Genomic DNA, 6337 nt, shown 5'->3' on the forward strand with positions numbered 1-6337 from the left:
GGTTACGCTTCTACCGCTTCTCAGGCTGTCCAGTTTGCTGCATTTGAGGTCCTCGTCAAGCTACGCTATAACGAGGTCCGAATGCAGAACCATCCAGGTTTCTACTACTATCCCTCCCTGCACATAATTGGTCGTGTCCATTTTCCAACCATTGATCCGGAGTTCGACAGTACTGCTAGCCACCTTTCTCGATACATTACTGCTAGCTACCTTCTGATCCACGAGCTGGCTCGAGAGCTGACTCATGCCCCTGTTGCTTTTGCCGCTACTAGAGCTGTCACTACTCCATCGTCTACGAGATTTACTCTTTATCTTCCATCCAGGTCTAGCTCCCCAATTTCAGCAGTTGCTCCTCCGAGTAGCTCGGTCACCTCGACTATGAACCCTCTTAGAGCCCTCGAGGCAGCATCGTCATGTTACATTTAACCCAGAGGTCACTGTCGGTGTCAAAACTGGCGGATCCCGGGTAGGGGGTCCCGATCTGTGCGTCAAGGCTGATGGTAACAGGAAGCAAGGGACACAGATGTTTACCCAGGTTCGGGCCCTCTCGATGGAGGTAAAACCCTACTTCCTGCTTGATTAATATTGATGGTATGGGTAATACAAGAGTAGATCTACCACGAGATCGTAGAGGCTAAACCCTAAGAGCTAGCATATGATGGTATGAATGTAATTGTGATCGGCCTTCTAAGGACCAGCCTCTCCGGTTTATATAGACACCGGAGAGGGCTAGGGTTTACATGGAGTCGGTTACAAGGAAGGAAACATAATATCTAGATCGCCAAGCTTGCCTCCCACGCAAAGGAGAGTCCCATCCGGACACGGGCCGAAGTCTTGAGTCTTTTATCTTCATGCTTCAACAGTCCGGACGTTGTACACAGTCCGGCTGTCCGGATACCCCCTAATTCAGGACTCCCTCAGTAGCCCCAGAACTAGGCTTCAATGATGACGAGTCCGGCGCGCAGTATTGTCTTCGGCATTGCAAGGCGGGTTCCCCCTCCGAATTCTCCAAAATGGTTATCAAACACGTAGGCTGTGTCTGGATCTGCAAGATGATCTTCACATGGCATAGATCTGATTTGCTGGCAATCTTCGTGTGCCGTGCCCTTGCATCGTGGCTTGGTCCAACCCGAACCATCGTTCCCTATCACACAATGACTCGTGTTACGAGGCGGTTTTATTGGCACGTCCCGTCGAGGCAAAGATCGTGTCCCTTTTATTACGGGATTTTCCATCAATATGAGCATGCGTGACCCCACGATGGCTGTTGGTATAACCCCGCGTGTTTTTAGATAAGCCTCAAATGGTCACACCGGGGACTCTTGATATTCACCTTCTTTATAAAGGGGTCGAGACCTACGCCTATTTTTTCACCTTCATCGCTCCTTCTCGTACCTTGAGTTCTAACACCCAAAGCCCAAGCTCCACTTCGCCGGAATCCTCCAATATGTCCGGATCCGACCCTCAAGGCCGGTGGGTGGCCTCCTCGATCGAAGAGAAGGACATTGCAAAACTTAGGGAGGTCGGATACCTGACCGCAGATATCTAGCAGAGGCTCCCTGCTCCTGGGCAGGTCATCCCTACGCCGGAGCCCAATGAGTGTGTTGTTTTCATCCCACACTTCCTCCGCGATTTGGGTTTCACCCTCGATCCCTTCGTGAGGGGCCTCATGTTCTATTATGGGTTGGATTTTCATGATCTGGCTCCAGACGCCATCCTCCATATCTCGTCATTCATTATCGTGTGCGAGGCCTTTCTCCACATCACAACGCACTTCGGCTTATGGCTCAAGACCTTCAATGTGAAGCCGAAGATGATCGAGGGGCGACATGTGGAGTGCGGAGGTGCTGTAATAAGTAGAAACGCCAATGCCCCATGGCTGGAGGGTTCTTTCCCAGAAGTATCTGATGTATGGTAGCGGAGGTGGTTTTATGCTACGGCCCCAAGGGGCACAAAGTGGGTAGCCGCCCCTGAGTTCCGCTCGGGCCCTCCGCCGCAGTTGGCGTCCTGGACAGACATAGGACGTAATTGGGGGCCCGCATGCGATGTACCAATACTGCAGAACCGCATCCGGGAGCTTCTCGAGAGGGATATCAACCTTGTCAGCATAATGCAAGTGATGTTAATCCGGCGGATGTTGCCGTGCCAACGCCAGCCTCTTCGGATGTGGGAATTCAATCCGGAGGGTCCGCGGACTGTGAAGCACTTCTTCGGTTTGAAGCCCGAAGAGATGTGCAAGTTATTCTTCAGACAGAATGTAGTATGTCCGGACACCACCGAGGATGCGGGCCTAAGCTGCAATTGCCTAGATACCCAAGTAAGTAGCCTTGATACCGGACACACTGTTTTGTATTTATCATGACTGTTAGTTTTGAAAATCCAACGTGTCCAGGAATGGCTCAGCAAGGCGGAGAGAATTAGGTGTCCGGCACCGCTTCCTGAAGGCTCGCCCGTCCCCGCTATGGCCAAGATGCTCGACCAGGTACTCAGTAGAATGCCCTCGATCGGGGATGGACAAGGGGAGGGATGAAGAATCCGAACCCCACACGCTACACATCCAGACCGGGGGAATTGTTACCTCCCTCAGGGAGGATAGTCGGGAAGGAGAGGCTAAGGCCTCCTCCCCGCGCGGGAAGAAGAGGGCTGCCTCCATAGATTTGGAGGCGGAGATGCCCAAATTAGGGAAGAACACATCCCCTGGGGACCTTGCCCCGATGGTCTTCCTCACCGCACCATGCCCTCCAACGGGCCAGCCCTCCACCGAGCTGTAAGTCAATTTATAATCCGAAGGTACTGTGTTTCCCCTGGATCAATAACCAGGGTTCAACTTTTTTCTAGTCCGTCCAGCAGCTCCTCTCAACAGGGTTCATCTTCGGGGGACCTTCCTCCAGAGATGATGGAGAGCAAAAGCCCACCCCCTTCTCCGACTCATGAAGCGGGCGACGCTGAGGTGTCGTCACGAAGGGGTCCGGATCTGCCGAAGACAGCAGGCAATCCATCAGCCGCCTTACACCCGGAGCACTTGGCTTCCAAAGGGGGCGATGGGAAGAGTCCGGCGCAGTTCGATGTCCTGCCAGACGTACTGACAGGATTGTTGGAGCGAGCTGCACTCTCGGAGGAGCACCGCTCTTTAATGAGCGTGATGCTTAATAAGATTTCATACGCTACAAGCGGTTTGAATGAAGCATTCACAAGCCTGCTCAGAGGCTTTGAGGTATGTAATGGAGACTCCACTATTTCTTTAGTTGTGAGGCACTCGGTAGGTGTGGTCCATATGGATAATAGCCCCTGAGACTCTGGTCGTCTGCCCTAGGCAGCAAACGGAGGATCATAAAACAATGATTTGTGTTGTAAATATGTGTAGTTACCTGTGGGTCCGGCCGCCGGCCCGTCCGTTGAAGTTGCCGAACTGACGAGGCAAATTGGATCAATTGATGCCGATATCACTCTGATGAATGAGCGGCTGGATAAATCACAAGGTATGTATCATGTCCTTCCATTGCATATGAAAATATTAAGGTGGCACATATTAATGTAATATGTTCGGACTGCAGATGGTGCTGCTGCCGTGGAGGCCCTGAGGGCGGAGCTTGCTCTAGCCAAGGAGCAAGCCCGAGTCAGCAATGCGGCTGCCCTAAAGGCAACCGAGAAATTGAGACCCGAACAGGCTACTCATCGCCGAAGCAAGGAAAAGATAGCCGAAATGGCTATTGAATTAAAAAATGCCACGGACCGGTATGAGCTCCTGAAAAAGGAGTATGAAGATAAATCGGCTGACCTGAGCAAGGCACTGAATGCCACCAATGAAATACGGACCGGGCTCAGGGGTGCGCGGGAGGAGCTTTAACAGGCTGGTAAAATCGTGGCGGGAGGCTCCTATTTGCTGCGGACGAAGTTCTTCGATCCGAAGTACGCTTCCCTTGATGGACGCTGGAGCACGCCGGACGCATATGTGGACCTGGCAAAGAGTACGGCTGATGCTGTGGAGTTCTTCAAAGGTCAGGGTGAAAAGGAGGTGGAGAAGCTTTTTTGGTCGCAGTTCCATGCTCCCACTCGCCCGCTGCCGTTAAGTGATAAGATGGCTGCTATGGCGGAGCTTCACAGGCTGTCCGGGCTTGCGATGCGGTCTGTAATATATCATCTTTGGCCGAAGGGGCCTAAGCCGGACTGCTATTTTGGTTTAGTGCAACAGTTCCTTGGGGCCGTGCCTCGGATCGATGCCATGAGGCGGTCGGCATGCATAGAGGGTGCTTGGATGGCCCTTGCACGCGTTAAAGCGTATTGGACGGATATGGATGCCACTATGATAGCGTCTCAGGATCCGGTGGGGGGCCAATATCCAGCCAGGCACTACTTGGCATAGGTCATAGAAGGTGCCCGCCTGATAGAGGCGAAGGGCCCAAAGAATCTATTGTTCGAGTAATGATTCAAATCATTGTAAAAACAATGTTTATTTTGATTAGAAGATTATATTTATAATGTTTGTCTGAAAATATGATTGTCTCCCCTGTGCGGCCGTTTATATATATATATATATATATATATATATATATATATATATGTTTGGGTAATCCGAAAGATAGCAGTCGTTGGCTTCAGCCCCCACGCATACAATGCGTGGGTGTTCGCAAAAAATGTACTTGATCACTCTTTATCCAACGTCTTGGTCCGGCAAGGAGGTGATTGCATGTCGAACTAGGCAACCGGACTATATAGCTGTAACACTTTCACTTAGCCGTGGGATTCTAACATTGGGGCTACTATGTAGCCCCTGGTACCTTCGGGTGCATCCGAATACGGGCGCGTATGTACCTGGCCGGGAAGTGGCCATTCGTTAATGCGGAGGAATCCTAGAGATTTCGGTGAGTCGTAGAGTGGTTGACCAGTCTCTCGCTGTATCATGACATTCAGTTTTTGGCTTTCTCTACTGAGGTGCTCATCCGGAATAACCATGGCACTATCGCAGTAGTTCTCCTTTGGCCACCTTAGCCAATTATAATGGAACGTAAGGCGGCGAACCCAGGAGCCGGGCAAACCCAACATTTGACCAAAGACATGATTCAGAGCTGATGCATATAAGGCCAAACTCATGACCCCGAACACTCCCGAAGGTATTCGGACTTTATAAAAGATGATGAGCTCAAGAATGCCCATTCATTATAAACCCTGTATTTTCAGGTGCATGCGTTAATCTGTCATGGCGAAATGCCAAAAACAGTAGTATCCTCTGTGGGTATGGAACCCATGGGCTGGTTAAACAAACAAGAGGCAATAGAAAAGGTTTACACAGGGGCTTAATCTAAAAAGAAACCTGTTGAACGGGGCCCTGCTGCACGTCTGCACCTTTGTCTCTGTTGTGCCGCTTCCTGGGAGGGTATCGCGCGAGCATTGACTGCAGAAAAGGGCAACTCATAGGGGAGTGCAACGTAAGTATGCGATGGATAGTAAGAAATATAAGATGCTGGCCTTCTAATAAGGTTGAGCCAAGTGTGGGGCCTTGTCATTAGCCCCTGGTGTCCACTATAGGATTATGTATATAGTGCCTTGGTTTGATATGGGCTGCTGGACTCGTCTAACCGTGTCCGTGGTCTTAAGGACCCGTCATATTTTGTTAGAGGCCGCTTATAGTCCGGCCGTTAGGGCCGCTGCGTGTGAAGAGCACTCTGTTATTCCGCTAACGGTGATGACGCCGCGTGGACCGGGCATCTTAAGTGTAAGGTAACCATAGTGCGGCAATGCGTTGAAGCGGGCGAAGGCCGTTCTCCCAAGCAGTGCTTGATAGCTGCTTTGGAAGGGTGCAATGATGAAGTCTAGTTCTTCGCTTCTGGAGTTGCCTAGAGAGCCGAATGTTACCTCCAGTGTGACGGATCCCCTGCTGTAGGCTTGAACGCCCGGTATCACCCCTTCAAAGGTGGTGTTAATCTTGCTGATTCTGGATGAGTCTATCCTCATCCTGCGGACAGTGTCCTCATGTATTAAACTGAGACTGCTGCCCCCGTCCATGAGGACATGAGTGAGATGGTATCCGTCGATTATTGCGTCAAGCACCAAGGCGTTTGATCCTTCGCGCCGAATACTACTTCGGCCGTCCAGGCGATCGAAAGTGATCGAACAAGACATCCCGTAGTTAGGTGTGGGTACAATGGGCTCTATATCGCGCGCGCCTTTATGGGTGTGTTCGTGCCTTCCCAAGGATGTGCGAATCGTGTGGATCATGTTCACTGTTTTAACCTCTGGCGGGAATTTTTTCTGTCCCCCAGTGTTCGGCTGGCGAGGTTCATCCTCGTCTTCACTTGGTGTTTCCCTTCCCTTGTGTTCGGCGTTTAGTTTGCCGGCC

This window comes from Triticum aestivum, chromosome 5B (genome assembly GCF_018294505.1).
Source record: "Triticum aestivum cultivar Chinese Spring chromosome 5B, IWGSC CS RefSeq v2.1, whole genome shotgun sequence".
Classification (NCBI taxonomy): domain Eukaryota; kingdom Viridiplantae; phylum Streptophyta; class Magnoliopsida; order Poales; family Poaceae; genus Triticum; species Triticum aestivum.